Here is a 16487-nt window from a genome sequence, read left to right as displayed (position 1 = left end):
TTTAATGCAGTTTCTATTCCCATTCTAGCAGTTTTCCAAATTATGTCAGGAGTGAGGTAACAAGGAATATTTAAAAACAATGATAAGATGGTTTCTGCTACTTTGTGCTGTTTGGAAAAGTGCAATGAGGAATAGAACTGTTCCTGATGAGAGTGTATCAGTTTAAATAGAAAACATTTCATGTGTCTGTGTTAATTATCCAAGCTGTAATCCAAAAGAATGGGGTTTTGCTCCAGGGCCATCCAATCTCTGTTCTTAGCTGCTGGAATCATGATGCCTCTTGGATAGCTAGGCTGCTGTTTCTAGCACAGTGTGTAGAAACAGGATTTTTTCCAGTGAAACAAAGCTGAAAGTTAATCTGATCCTTTTTGTAGCTAGCATCCATGTAAATAATTTGGACAACTTTGTACAAGGTCTGCTCTTTAGTCTGCATTTACCCAGTGCCTACCCCAACAGAATCCTGATCCATACCTTCCATCTCCTGTGCTAGTTCCTGACAGAGTTTAACCTAGTGATGGGCCTGACACATTTCATAAGTGTTCAAGGCACATCAAGCATTTAGAGCTGTTCCAGCGAATATCTGTGCTGGCAGAATTGTATCAGGTGTATGAGGTGTTCCCCTGGCAAAATGCAGGTACTTGTTGAAACTGCACTGTGGAGAACAACAAACCAGCCAAGTAAAACAAATGCAGGAAAAGAAACAGGAGTTCATGATGTAGTGAAGATGTATCATACAGGTGTATACAAACTTAGTGTTTCAAAATAGTACATTCAAATGAATCTTTCTTCTTTCTTACATAGAAAAATGGTAATGCAGCTATATAAATTCAGTCTTTTCCACTATAAGAGGGTTTTAACCATAGAATGATTTGCAACTGTGAGTGTTTAGGGCAGTTTTCCTTTTGTGTCACAGGAAAGCAAAGACACAAAGAAATAGACACACTGATTGGGAGTTTGTTCTGTCATGCTGCAAGACATGAGTGTTGCTCTGATTTTTAAAAGTGTTAAGTTTTCTTTTATAGTTCTTTTAAAGTTCTCATAAAACTTCTTTAGCCTTCTGATAATGTTTACATATTTGAGAGTCAGAGTTCCCACACATTTTCATGTATAAACAGAATAGTTTACATATTTCTCAGTGGGTGGAGAGAAATGATTGATTGATCTTTGGACCAGTGTGGTTGGAGAGGTGGTAATTCCATCCTCCAACCCACGGTCACCTTTGGAATTCTATAAATACCAGATGTTTGAATAAAACTGGGTCTTTTTCTCTTTTGAACTTACCAAGCTTCTGTGTACTTGTTTCGTGTCCAATAGTGACACATGAGCATGGCCATCCCAGGGAATTTCTCTTCTGGAGTCTTCCTCCATGAGCAATCACTCCACAAAAGCCCATTTTGATTTCAGTAGGACCAAGGCTCTTACAAGAAATTGATAGACTTGTGGCACTGCTGTCTGGGCTCTGCAGGGTGCATTTTGAGGTAAAATCAAAGCCAAATCCCTCACTAGCTCTTAAAACCTCTTTCAGCAGCAGCTGTCCAAGAGGGCAGTGTCTGCCCTCATCCCCTCTAGCACCCTGAGTAGGGAGGCCCTGGCATGGCAGTCCCTGAGCATGGAATTCTTGGGTGCGTTGTGGCAGGCACATTCTTCTCTCTCCCAGGAGTTTTTCATACAGGAGCACAGAGGAAAGAAAGATAAAACAATTTCTATTTCTGCTCCTCGTTTTCCCATGTGGAATGTGTTTGGAGAATTGTTTACCTGGGGTGATTGCTTGGTTGGATTCTGGTGAGGATTGTTTGAGCCTGGTGGCCAATCCAACCCACCTGTGCTGGACTCTCAGAGAGGGTCACGAGTTGGGAGTTAGAGATAGTAGTTAGAAAAGTAGGTTTGTAGATTTAGTATCTCCTTTATGTAGTATATTAACGTATTATAGCATAGTTATAATAAAGAAATCATTCAGCCTTCTGAACTGGAGTCAGACATCAGCATTTCTTCCCACCAGGTTCACCTGTATTTACAATAGTGTGTCAGGCCACAGCAGTGGCCCCAAGGAGTGCCCTGGGGCAACGGCACCCCAGGGTAGGAAATGGAGCTGGGGGCAGCAGGGTGCAGGGTTTGGCTGTTTACACGTGTTCAGGCCCCCTTGTTTTATTTCCAATCTCTTGTCTGCTTAGATATGAAATGGGATAGTGACATGATGCTTTCCTCACCCAAAAAGTGTTTTTGGCTTTGTAGATGAAAAGCCTTTTTTACAAGTGATGTATTAGTTTTTTTTCTGGGAAATCCTAAATAACCATGAAATTTCACTTTTTCTCTGTTGTAAGCCTCAATCTCTTGTGCTTTGCTCAACAGGAATTTTCCTTGCTCCCCATGTAAAATAAACATCATTTAAAGTCACTTTATCTTTCTGAATTTTAGAGTTACATCTCACCATAGCAGTGTCGTTGCAGCTGTGATTCAGAGATGTGTTTAAAGATGTAAGAATGGCAAGTTTAGCATTCACACTTAGCTCTCAATTTTTGCAGTATATGGACAAATAGAGATAGTAGCTGTGTTTTCTGAGGAAGATGAAATATAGAATTATTTTAAAGAAAATAATTTTAATGAATTCTGCTTTATTTTTGTAATTATTTGGAAAATAGTGTATATGGTGGATCTGATATGCCAATAGAGATATTGATATGCCTCTCTTTTTCTCTCTGTATTTTAACCTACCTGAGTATGTTCTGTGACACAGCCATAATGGCACCAGACATTACAGTCTCCTGTTAATAATGTGTGGATTAAGGCATCCCCCAGCAAGCTCTTAATGGGATGGATTTTATCAGTGCTGGTAGAAGGGTCCCCACATGGGCCTGGACTCCAGAGCAGTTTGGGAAGTCTCTTGTTGTCAATGACCTGGTGATTTTCTGGTGGAGGGGGAGGCAGAGGTGGGCTCTGAAGAGCAGCTTGAAGCTGCTCTGTCCAAGGTGAGGGCTGCTGTTAGAGATGGAAATCTGGCAAGAAAAGGGTGCCTGGGGTGAACCAAACAGTGGAGCATGAGGAGTACCAGGGGAGGTTGAGGGTGCTCATCAGATTGCCAGGGAGACCAAAATGCTTAGAATCCTCTTGATGCAGAAAAGAACAAGTCTCAACATTAAAAATAGATGCTTTTTATCTTGTATATGATACAAAATCTCTTGTGATACGGTATTTTTCTATTATACTTTAGCAGCTCTGAGGAGTCATGGACTAGGCCTGTATCACAACAATAATTCACAGGAGGCTGTGTTTTGTCTTGCTATGACACCAGCTACTATTGTTTTTGATCTGCAGCCTCTGAAGAGGGATGGTGCATCTTCTGTGGGAGGTGTTGTGAGTGCAGATTAGTTAGACAAGTGCTGGAGTGAATGCATAAGTAGTGATTTCGCATAATGAGGTATGTGAAATCCCAGTGGAGGTTGTTAAAACAGATAGACAGTCTGTGGTAAACAACAAGGAAGGTAGGCTTTGAAAACAGATGGCTTTGAAAACCTGGCAAATGACTGCTCCATACTTAAAAATCAGTTTTGTTAGTGGAAAATATCTTATTAAAAAAAAAAAAAAAAACACAAACCAAAACAAACAAACAAAACTGAAAATGCTTAGGCTGCATATTTTCACAAACCTGAATGTGTTAGTAAAGTTCTGTGGGGAAGCATACATCATCTGCCTTCCTGATGTGTGTGTGAGCCATGGGCTGCCCGGCTGGGATGTTCTGCAGCTTCCAGCAGCCTTCCCTGTGCAGCTGCTTCTACCTGCTGGGTTTGCTGCTCTTCATCATCACTTGGACTCTCTCTGTGTGAGTCCTTTTCATTGCCAATTTAATTGTACATTCAAAGGCTTAATTTGTCTTAAAAGACAGTCTCCATGAGTGAAATAGGAATATAGAGGAATATTTCTGCTAGTTGGAAAGGGCACAGAAAAGCCCATTGCCATTTGAATTGCTGCATTGCTAAGGTTGGGGCTGGCCAGAAGATGAATTTTTTGGTTAGAAAAGACAGGTGTCTGCTAAGGAAGGCAGGAGCCTCCCTTGAAATGGAAAATGGAAACCCCCTCCCTCTGAATTATCATAATTTTGAAATTAAGGGGCTCTCAGGCAAAGATATGGGAACAGGAATAACAGTTCTTTACTAGGGAAATTTAAAATACAAATGCAATAGTACAAACAAACCCAAACCACTGCCAGAGTGAGAGCAGGCCCTGGCAGGCTGTGGGTCAGGCTGTGGCAGCAGTGCCATTCCATGGGGGCTCAGCCCTCCTGCAGTGCCAGCTGTGCTTCTGCTGGAGCAGGATCCTGGACAAGGCTGGAGTTTTCCTCTGAAGCTCCAGGGCTGCTGTGGATGGGCCTGGGCTCCCTCTGGGAATGCAGTGGAGAAGAAAGCTGCTCCTCTGGGAATGCAGTGGGCAAAGGCTGCTGTGCTGTTCCAAGGGCAGATTGGATCCAGGTAGGAATGCTTGGCTGCTCCCCTGGGCAGAGCCTCTCCCCATGGGATGCTGGAATTTTCTCAGCCATGCAGGGACACTCAGTGGCCATGAAGAGAAGAGATCTCCTGGAGGGAGGATTGGCTGTGGGAGAGATAAAGAAAAGTGCCCAAAGAACAGCAGAGAGCTGCCCCAGTTCTGACAGATGGCAATAGAATACACACCCCCATTTCCTACCTAAGACCATGAGATACTGTTTTGCAACTTCAAAATCTAACTGTTTTCCATGTTTTTTATGCCTTCTCTTCCCACGGTTGTTGTAGGCCCAGTGAGATGCCATCACTCCTGCTGCCACCTGCCCAGGGATCACACTTGTTCCCTCCTGCAGGGGACCTGCATCCTGAACTGGGACAGTATCAGCTGCAAAAAGAACAGTTCCTGCAGCGTGCCAGAGGCCCAGCTCAGCTGACACTGTTAAAGACTTTCCCCATGGCCTGTGCCTGAACCTGAGGCCATTTCAGTAAAATAATGCTTTTTTTCCTCTTCCAGTGCAACTCCTAAAAGCTTTCCTTTGTCGGTGTTACTCTACAGCCTGTGGGTAATCAAATCACCTGTCATTTTCTTGGTTGTTTTGGTGGCTCCCTTAGAACAAGGGAGACCCCGGGCTCTGTGGAGTTGATTGGAAGATAGTGCAAGTGGTCCAATTCCCCTTTGGAAAGGATCTCAAATGCAAACAAAGGAGTCATCAGTCCCCGACTTCAGCTGGAAAAAAGGCAAGTTCCTATGATTTGAGAATGAGAGATGGGTCATCTGGTGTTCTGAGAAAATCAGGGACACGTGTTCTTGTCAGACATTTGCCCTTGCCCACTCAGGCTGCCTTTTCTGATCTTGTTTGTGCAATGGTAACTGTGACAGCAGGATTCCTGCTCCAGGCATGGCACTGTGTGCTGTTAAATCCCACGCTCTGAGGGCAGAGAAGGACAGCTGGCCTCTGCTCTGCTGCTTCCCAACTACTTAAAAACGTGTTGAAAGTGGGATGGCACCTGGAAGATTGGCACAAACCATGTTTGGCACATCTAGAACATGGCTTGTGCCAATCCCCAGGAGAGAGCCAAGAGATGCTCTAATGGTGGGAAGAGTCCCTGTTCCCTTGGCCCTTTGGCTTGCAAGGCCAGTGCTGGGGACAAGGCCACTGAGATGGGTGCTGGCAGTGGAGCTTGGGCAGGCATGGAAGCTTGGGCTCTGCTTTCATTTACGCTGGATGGGAGAAAGAGCTGTTTAGAAAGTAAAAGAAAAAAATTTAGCCAGTTCATCTTTCTTCTAAACTAAACAAGGTGCTTGCTGAGTAACTCGTTTCTCAAGGTACCAAGTACAGCTGTTGATAGTTTTTGCCATTATGTCGTTTTTAATCAAAACCTTCTGATTATAAAACTGAATTTGTAAGCATGAGAAGGAAGTGGATTTTCTGCAATGATTTCCTTTCGTGATGAATTTCAATATGCCCTGTTTTAACATTTAAAAAATGACAATGTGGGCCTTGTTATAACTTGACGTTGTTTTCAACATTTAAAACTACAAGTGTTGGTTTTGCTTGAAAAAGAATGAAATAACAAAACTGAATTTTTCTCCCTTGAGGATTTTTTGATTCCTTGTCAGGATTTTGACTTTAAGCTGTGCCTGCAGATGGAGATCACTGGGTGAGCAGCAGCTGAAAAGTCTGACAGGACAGGAAAGTAGTTTTGCTTTCTGCTTGGAGAGAAACCTTTGTTACAGAGTGGCTGATCAGGGTTTCTGCTGCTTCTGTGATGAGTTGTCTGGGTTTTCTCCTGTTGGTGTTTGTACTGACCATTAAGAAATTTCCAGAGCTCTCCTAGGCCCTGGACCACCCTCAGCATCATGTTTAAAAGCTCTTCTTTTTTTTCCCCTCTTTTTTCCAAAGAGGCCTGCTCTTCATGAAGTAACACTGCCAAATACATTTTTCAAAAGCACTTCAGGTAATGCACTGAAAACTTTCAAACTTTGAGTATTTTTGTATCTAAATAAGAGTTGAGCTGTTCCAAAAAAATCTCACCCCAGCTGACTCAGAATCCATTGTTTCCTATGCTGCAACAAGATTGTTACAAATGTCTGTCCGAGATCTGTGAAGTTCTTACAGAATAATCGAGAAGGGCCAGTGTCCTGTCATTCACAGGTTAACTGTCAGTCATCCCTGAGCTGAAATATTCCTTTGATTTATGTCTGTCCCAGATCTATGAAGTTCCTACAGAATAATCAGAAGGGATAGTGTTCTGCCATTCCCAGGTTAAAAGTCAGTCATCCTTGAGCTGAAATATTCCTTTGATTTTTCAGCTGCAGGGCACCAGGATGTTTCCTCCCTGACACTCCAGCTCTGAGGATGAAACCAGGGCAGCATTTGGCAGCTTTGGGATTGCTGTTAGGAATGTTTATTGCACACGGGGGCAGTAGCACACCACGGAGCTGCTCCGTGTGTGAATGCTGCCTGGGCTGATGGATGGCTGCACACCCTACTCAGGGATATTTAGTGTTCCTTAGCTGGCGGTGGGCTTGACAGATATTGGCAAGAAATATTAACTTACATCCGAGTTTGTCTTAACTAATAAGTGATGAGCAAAGAGAAGTTTGTATTTGCGGTCTCAAAATGATCTGTGACTCTTTATCCTGCAAAGTTTTTTATTTCAGCTTTGACATGTGGCCCTTTTCATCTTTTTAAATGTTGCAGGTGCCACCAGAAGCCAAAAGTGAAAAGTCTGCTCTTGAGAGCAATATAAAAGCACTCTTCTCGTCTTTGGAATCAGCACTTGTATCACATCGCCCTGTTTTGTCTATGCTCCTTTTTAAAGCTCTTTTAAATATATTTTCTGTGATACAGTCAGTAGAAAAGTTGCTCTACTTTTTTTAAGGGATAACCAAGTGCTTAAGTGCTTTCCTGGATCCTGGCCAGAGCTAGCATCTTGCAGAATAGAGCCGATGACAACTCATTTCATCCCCAAAATCGCAGTTTTCTTCACAAACTCCAGTAAACAAAGTCTCCTGATAGCCTGTGAGTCCTGGAGCAGCGGCAGTGTCCTGCCTTTCCAGATGGCAACGAGCGTGGCTAAATGGCTCTCTCAGGGGAGTTGGTAGATGAGTGAGGCTGGGCAGATGCAGGAGGCGGGCTCTGGGGAGGATTTTGTTGGCTGGCTTTATTACATGTTTGTTATATTCATGCTGCTGCCTGGGTGGTGTGATTGGGCCACAATTGCCCGAGTCTGTCTGTTCTCTGAGGTGTTTTCTAAAAGTACATCCAGAGCTCTGGGGGAAGGGGGAGTGGCTGTAGGTGCTCCCCATGGGGGGATTTGAATGACACCACCTTGCTCCAGGAGTGAGTGATCACACTGCTGGGATTGAGGAGCTGCAGAATGGTAGAACTGGTCCTTTGATCTGCCCCCGAGTCTGGATGTGCAAAAGGAAATAATGGAAAAAAGAATAAAAGCCAGAAAATGAACAAACAAAACCACTGAGTAACATATTTTTTATCCTTGTATTTACAAGTTATGTTAGCATTATTAACTCTGGTCAGGAACTCACCTGAAGCAATTATGCAGGGACTTCCTAATAGTATTTCATAATAACACAGGTAGTTACACAGGGATTATTTTAAAATAATACATTCTCTGTATTAATCATTGGTTGCTATTGACTTGGTGACACATTGCTGTTGGTGAAATGAACTGTGATATAATTAGTAGCAAATAGGACCCATGCATGCTGTGCTAATTATTTTTATGTGAACCCAATTCATTGCTAATATAAATAGCAATATTAATCACAGCAAGTATCAATATTTATGCAGCATGCTTCCATTTAAGTGCAGCTGTAGACAGCAATGCTCGTGCATGCTGAGAGAGAGGTGTGTGAGGAGTCAGACTTTTCAGCCACACCATGATGGGTTGTGTCCATTCTGTGACAATTGCTCTTGCTTAAAGAATTCACAGAATTCACAGAATCACTGGGTTGAAAGAGACCTTCAAGACCACAGAGTCTGACCCATGCCCCAACACCTCAACTAAGCCATGGCACCGAGTGCCACATCCAGGCTTTGTTAAATACATCCAGGGATGGTGACTCCACCACCTCCCCGGGCAGCCACTCCAGAACTTTATCACTCTTTCTGTGAAAAACTTTTTCCTGATATCCAACCTAAATTTCCCTTGGTGCAGCTTGAGACTGTGTCCTCTGGTTCTGTCAGAGCTGCCTGGAGAAAGAGCCCAACCCCAGCTGAGCACAGCCACCTTTCAGGGAGCTGTAGAGTGATAAGGTCACCTCTGAGTCTCCTTTTCTCCAGGCTGAGCACCCCCAGCTCCCTCAGTGGTTCCTCACAGGGTTTGTGTTCCCAGCCCCTCTCCAGCCTCGTTGCCTCCTCTGGACGCGCTCGAGCGTCTCAACGTCCTTCCCAAACTGAGGGGCCAGGCCTGGACACAGCACTCGAGGTGGGACCTCAGCAGTGCCAAGTGCAGGGGCAGAATGACCTTCCTGCTCCTGCTGGCCACACCATTCCTGATCCAGGCCAGGATGCCATTGGCCTTCTTGGCCACCAGGGCACACTGCTGGCAAGCAGCATGGGATGTTACTCCAGGCTGTTTCTCTGCAGAAGCCCCATGTCTTCAATAGCAAACTGAACTGCACACAGAGGACATGTCTTTGTATCTGCTCAATTTTCCCTCCTCCCATTTCTCACCACACTGGCTGTTAGCACCTCTTGGCCTGTGACTTGAAGAGTGCTGGGGCAGAGTGGGTGTTTGAGAGGATCTGGGTAGGAACAAGAAAAATGTTCTGCTCCATTTCTATGGAAATCTTTCAGAAGATGAGGCTCACTTGGGTGAGTCAGAGTCATCTGTCTCTCAATTTCTCATCTTTAAAAGACAGCTGTCATACAAATGGGGAACAGTGTCAAAAGGAACACTCAACTGCCCCAACTGAGTTTTCATCCTGTTAAATAAAGCCAGGAGAGTCTATCTGGATGCCAGTGTCTGAGTGCATAGATCCAGCTGCTTTGCTTGTTCCAGTGCTTCTGCTGACATGCAGTCTTTCCTCTTACTTAATGGTTTTCCCAAGCTATTGCCTTTAATGAGTTTCAGGGGTTGTTTCTGGTTTAACCTTATGCTGATGGTACACGTGTTCAGAAAAAAGTCAGATTGGACTGTGCAGGTGAGCACTGTGAACAGGTCTGGCTATACAGACTGCAGCAGTTGTGGCACTTGGAGGAGTCCCAGGGCTGGGGAAAGCAAGACTGCAGATTGGCATGTGATCCTGACCCTGGGCAGGGATGTGCAGTGCATGCTGCAGAAGCACACTCAATAAATTAGACGATGATGTATGGCACAGTACATCACATTCTTGAAGGCAAGGCATATATACTCACCAGATAATGTGGAGCATGTGAAGTATTGAATATATCAAAGGAAGATTAATCTTTGTCTGGGAGTAACCCTGCACATTTTCTGTCTAGTTGAGTCAATGCAATATAATTTAAAATGTGAAGGAAGTGTGTGTGCATCTGTATGTGGACACAGGAGGAATATGTTTGTATATGTCCTAGGGGATGTCAGGGTACATGTCTGTTTCTCTTAATATTAAAAGATTTTCCCCCATTATTTTGCAGAAGAAAATGTTCTCTTCACATCTAAGGTCCTTTTCCTAAATGAGGATTAATTGTCCCTTGGGCCAAGTGCTGCAAGACTCAGAAGGTACAGCACGTCCTGTCCCAAAAAAAGATCTGCAGACAGGGGAGTTTCATTCCTTCACATCTCACTGCAGGAAGCTGTGGCTGCAGAGTGTGCTGGGTCACCAGCACCCTTCTTGACCTGGAGCTGGAAAATCAAAGACCAGTAACTGTCAGAGTGTGGCCATTTGGCAAGTATCTGCTCAAAAATGGCTGTGGTTGTGTGAAGGTGCCTGGCACTGAAAAGCTAGCTGAAAATTTCTCATCTGTGTTTTATTTGTGTTTAAGGATTGATAGTTTGTAGTGTTACAATTGCTACAACTATTTTCACCTCAAAAATTTGCATCTGCTATGTTAACATGAAAATTTAAAACCTTGGTACAATGTATGAAATGATGATTAATTTACAGCATTTATCTTGGCTTACTAATCATTCTGTTTTTAGCTGATAATTTTATTTGTAATCTCCAGAGTTAAATTGCCATAAAATACCATAGTTACAAAGACATTCATGAGCAGTTGAAAGGATATGACACATTGTAATTTAGGAATTAATGCACATGTTTAAAAAAAGCCAATTCATGAGAAAGCTGCTAATACATGTACATTGTAGGAGAAACAAAGCAGGGAAAAAAAAAGCTGCAAACCAGAAGATAAGCACATGAGTAGTGCAGCTGTGTCACTAAGTGACAGTTTAAAGATATGGTGAATTCCATCCCACCATCTCTGAACAAAGAGCAACAAAGGGCAGAGAAATGTAACACAATCACCCAGCGATGAGCATGAGCAGTACCAGCTGGGAAACATTCCCTGTCCATGCCTGATTGAGCTCTGCCTTGCTGTCTCTTGTAATGTGGATAGCTACAAAATGTTCCCTGTTCAATGACACTCAGACACAGCACTCCCAGTGCAGGAGCTCTGGGAAAGGTGTCAGAACTTGTGGTGTCAGGTAATGCAGAGCTGTGAGCAGTGTGCTCTTCCTTTGCAGTCCCTAATGATAAGAGCAGAGGATGAGTCCTTTGAACACTGCAGTGGTCTCCAAAGCACAAACAATCTGCTGCTACTTCAGGTTTCTCAGCACATCTGCATCCCGTGTCCTGGTTCTGGCCAGCACAGGGTTAGTTTTGGCAGTAGCCTGGCTGGGACAGAGTTTATTTTGTACCACCTCACAGAATTGCCAGGGGCAAGGGAAGGGAACCTTTATGCAGAAGAAAGGGCTCTGTTTCGGGGCAGTGTGGCTGCAGTCAAGTTGTGAGCTCCACGGATTTTGGCACATCAAGCACTCTCTTCTGTACACTTATGTTATTAATGTTTTTGCTGTTACTGTTCATTTTCTTATCTTATGGCCATAAAAAAATTATTCCTACCTCAACCTGTGATTTTTGCCTTTTGTGCCTCCAGTTCTCTTCTCCATCCTGCTGTGGCAGAGAGGGGGAGGTGAAAGTGGGGGAGCAAGAGAGGAGCATGGTTCAGATTCTTGGTGGAGGATTGTAAACCTTCTCTTATCACGTGGCATGGAAGAAGAACGATTTTAGGTGGGGTCCTGAGCAACAACAAGTTTTTTAACAAATTAAACAGGAGATTGTTTAGGCTGTAGTCCTTGGGCCAGTCAGGACAGGACAGGATGCAAAGAATGTTCTCTAGACCACAGCTGGGGAGAATGGTCCTTCCTGGAGCCTCTGGCAGAAGGTACCTGGAGAGACTGAGAACAACCCCTGGGGTTCTGGAGCTGGGAATATGAAATATCTGAGGCCAGCTACACCCCAACTGAAAAAGAGATACTGCCTGCTTATGAAGGGGTTTGAGCTGTTTCTGAAGTGATTGGCACCAAAGCACAGCTTCTTTTGGCACCCCAGCTGCCAGTGCTGGGCTGGATGTTCAAAGGGAAAGGCCCTGCAGCACACACTGATGCTACATGGACTACATGGATAGCACTGATCATACAGAGAGCTTGAACAGGAAATCCCAATGGCCCTGGGATCCTGGAAGTCTTCATGAACTGGCCTGACGGTGAAAATTTCTGACTATTGTCATCATCATCATCATCATCATCATCATTTAACAGAAGGTGACACGTGCTGAGCAGGCCCCACCATACAACCAGCTACCAGAAAATGAAGAGTGATACACTCTCTTCACTGACACTTCTTGTCATGTTGTAGGGATACACTGAAAATGGAAAGCTGCTGTGTGGATTCCTGTGTGGTCAGTGGTAGCAGTTGTGTGGTTCAGTCTCAGAAAGGGCACTTGTCTGGGAAGTACCATTCCTAAACCCCACCACCCAGCCAGAGCATGGCAGTGGGTTTGCTGCTGGATGTGGGCTCGTGCCTTGGGGGTTTGCTCAGTGCCCAGTGCTCAGTGTTGCTTTCTCTTCTACAAGTGCTTCTCACACCACAGTTGATCAATGCTGGGTGTGGGAACACCAGCAGTGTCAGCCCATTCCCACTCATCTGCATCCCTGTTTGTGTAACATCATCCCTATCCAACAGTGGCACAGGAAGGAACACATCATATCAGCAATCTATAAGTAATGTGAAATAAAAGCTTTCTTTTCTTCAGAAAAATAACCAGAAGCTTAGGAGAGGGTGTAGAAGTGGATGAAATAATCAAGATAATGACACAGATTTTGGTGCATTTCACAAGCACTTAAGGTTGTGGTAGATTTATTTACTTAAATCTCTCTCCTGTAGTGACTGGTCATTCTGAATTGCAGAGACAAGAGAATCCTTTGTAGATCAGTGTAAATGCAGGAAGTAGAAATTTGGTATTATGTTTTTCTTTTCTTGACTCTTAACTGTAGAATTCTCCTAAGGTGCACAGGGAGAGATCCATTTTCTTCATGGCATAAGGCAGTCATAAATTAGATGAAATTAAGGAAGTTCTTTTCCCATCTTGTACAGACAACCCTTTGTTTTGTGTTTGTTCTTCATAGAAAGCAGTTAGTCATTAATCCTATGCAATACAGTAGGGAATCTTATGATCAAGAAATCAAGAGTTCAGACATACTGACTTTGAAGGATACTTTTACAAGGCATAGAATATCTCATGGCAAAAGGAATCCTTTGGAATAAAGAAGAGACATGAAGGTGGTAGAGGCAGAGTAGCAGCAACTCTTTGCTTACTTAGAACTGTCTTGGGAAATTGCAATTTGTATCTAGAAAGAAATTGGAAGAGGTTGAAGATTTCTGTGATAATATGAGTTTGGGCCTTTGTGTTAACGGATTGCCATGTTTAATGGGCTCCTGGCCTGCAAACACTCTTTCCTTTCACAACACTGTCTGGAAATGCACTGTCAGTGCAGGTCACTGCTGTCACCCTGCTTCCATTTAAACAGTCACTCTAGGTAATAATGACCATTTAAGAACTAGCAGATATATTTTTTTATTTAACTCAATCCCTCAGACATTTCTCTCCTGTGTACCCTAAATACCCCAATTCCCTTATTTTCTACTCTAGCATTACCTTGATCATAAATATGTTGCCATGAAGGATTTACGCCATGGATCTTAAATAATTTAGAATACTAAATGCATTTTAATTTAACACACCATAACGAGAATAACAGATCTGTTTTTCTAAGTTGATACTTTTCTAGAAGCTCTGATAGGGTGGTACCTGGCCTAGTGACTTCTGTGCCATTAACTCTTAGATGGGTTATAAAAAACTACAAGATAAATAACTGTTGAGTTCCACCAACCTTTCCTTCAGCTTTCTGTGGGTTCCTGCTGCCTGAGTGGGAGAGAGGCTGTATAAATAAACACTTTTTAAACTGCCCACATCAAGCTGAGAATGTGTGATCCTCCTGCCTCCAGCTCTTGGCTCAGCTGGTTCAGTTTTCACATCCAGCAGGTTTTCAGCCAGGGACTGTTAGGGTTAGAGGTGAAAATAAAATGCAGGATCATCAGAATATCTCACAGGCAGTTCACAGGATTGAATAGGAGAGGCAATGGTGTTATTTTTTAACACTGGGTGTGTTTTTTCTAAAACATGAAAACATTCCCAGTAGCTTCTGGGCAGCTTTTCCATTTGTTTGTAATGTTCTCTCCATTGATGCTGTCCCCCAGTAATCAATAAAACTTGATTAAGGATAATAGTGAAAAGCAGCAGCCTGAAACCTCATTAGATGTAAAAATCCAGTACAGAGTGTGGTGACTGGGGTCAAATAATCGTGACTCAAAGAACAAATATATGGCCACAGAATAGAAGAAACCAAAGCTGCTATTGCTGTGGTTGTTCTTTTTCCTCACTGATTTTGTCCCACAGGCAGAAGCTGTGTCTTCCATGAGCTGGTCATGGAATTGCAGCGGGACAGGAGGATAAACCCTGCATGAATAAGTGTCTTTTTTTAAAGATCAAACAGATGGGTTGGTTTAGAATCATGGAAAAAACAATCTCTTCTGTTTCTCTCTTTTTCTTTCTTCATCTAATTTCTTCTTCTCCAAGTCTGATTAACTTAAAATTGGATGTGTTGGAGTTTGCTAAATTGAATGGACTTAGACTTCGCTAAATTAATGCTTTGTGAAGGGCTATATGTTGATTGAGTGTTGCTCTAAAATTTGCTGAAGTTCTCTGTTTCTCTGGTTTGCCAGTAAAGATTTTGTTCTTTAGACCTCTTGAGGAATATCTAGTCAGTGTTTTCTCCTGTGTGTCAGACTCAGGGTACATAAAAGAATATTAATCCCTTTTAAGAGACTTGTTGAGTGAGATCTGGGGCCTTACAGATGGTCAGTAGGTAGAGGTGGCTGGCTGCTGCACTTGGCCCCAGCAGAGGTCAGGACACATCACAGTAAGATTTTCCTTGTTCACATTCTCCATTCTCACTCTTCTCTCTCTCTCCAGCTTCTGAATGTTGGAGCTCAACCATTGCACAAACATTAGAGACTCATGCTGTCTAAGGTGGTAGTGAAATAGGTAATTCTGGCTCTCAAATCCATCGTAGCATTAAGGCAATGCTCCAATTATCACATTTTGGAAGGCCAAATGCAATGTTGAAGTAGAGGTGCCTGGTTGATGGTAACTTACCTGATGGTCCCTTCCTGTGTTGGTGCAAACTTGCTTTACAATATTTACCAGATAACTGAGGCTGTCTCTGAAACAGTTTCTTGTTTTCTTACCTACTTAATTTTATTTTTGTTTTCTGTTCCCCTAAATGGAAAGTTAAATGCAATCCACGTTCTAGAAGCTGTTTTTAATTCTGACCGTCAAGTAACATGCTCCAGTAATGAAGCCTATCCCTCTAGTTAAAGGTCCGTTGTGTAATTTACAGACCCTCTTTTCTTTCCTCATGAATTCTCACCCTGCTTTCTAGGGAGGTAAAGTGCACATTAGCCACTTCCAGGAGAGTCCCACAGTGTGTGTGTGATAACTGTGAGATAATATCTGAGCTGGTGGTGCTGAGGGCACTCGGCTTCCAGCACTGTGCAGAATGGGGTCCTCACCTTGGCCCCAGTGTGGGCCAACAAGGGGGTGTTTTCTTAGGGGGTTTTTCTTCCAGGCTGCACAATTTCACTGTTTAAGATTTTCCAAAGGACTGACTCATGAGAGGAGGGGCTGAGGATTTTCCTTTTCCTCTATTTATCTGCAAGTTCCTGACATGAATGGTTCTTTGAACTATCTTTAGGATGCTGTAGGGCAACTATACTTCTCATTAAAAAATATATTTTGAATCACAAAAAACTTTAGATGTGTGTGTGCATTCATAACAGAACATAAGCACAGAACTACCACTGCTAACACACAGAATGTCAGCTTTGTCAAGCTACACCAAGGTTGCCATTTCCCTTCAGTCCTGTGGTTGGGGACCTTTTAGATTAAATTCATTAGTTCATGGTAGTTTTGAGATGTAACATAAGCCTCCAAAGGCATCTTAAGCTTCTCTTTTTTATTAAAATTAAATCTTCCCTTGGCATTTCTCTAGGCACTTCTCCACTCACAAATAAAAGGGACACTGCTGAAGGATATTCTGCTGCACACTTAAATGCCAGCAATCCAATTAAAGAAATGTTTAACCTTTTGTAAATAAAGCTATGGCTTGTACTGGCTTTTGGCTAAAGGAAAAAAAATTAACTAATTTATTATTAAGCTTCTTACCCAAGACTGATGTATGTATTCATGATATGGTTTATGGCATTATAAGGCCAGAATACTATTAAAATTATTCGGTCCTGGAAGGTCAGCTGGCTGCAGATTCTGACACTTTGCTTTCAAGTCAGCTCTGCTCAGCGATATCCTTCTTCAAAGCCACCTTGGAATCTTGCACAGTCTCTAGACACAAAAGTCCTGATCCAGATGTTAGATATGTCACACCACTTTTTTATATTTCTGT

The sequence above is a fragment of the Vidua chalybeata genome, chromosome 20 (assembly GCF_026979565.1).
Source record: "Vidua chalybeata isolate OUT-0048 chromosome 20, bVidCha1 merged haplotype, whole genome shotgun sequence".
Lineage (NCBI taxonomy): Eukaryota > Metazoa > Chordata > Aves > Passeriformes > Viduidae > Vidua > Vidua chalybeata.
Note: the sequence above shows the minus strand (reverse complement) of the source record.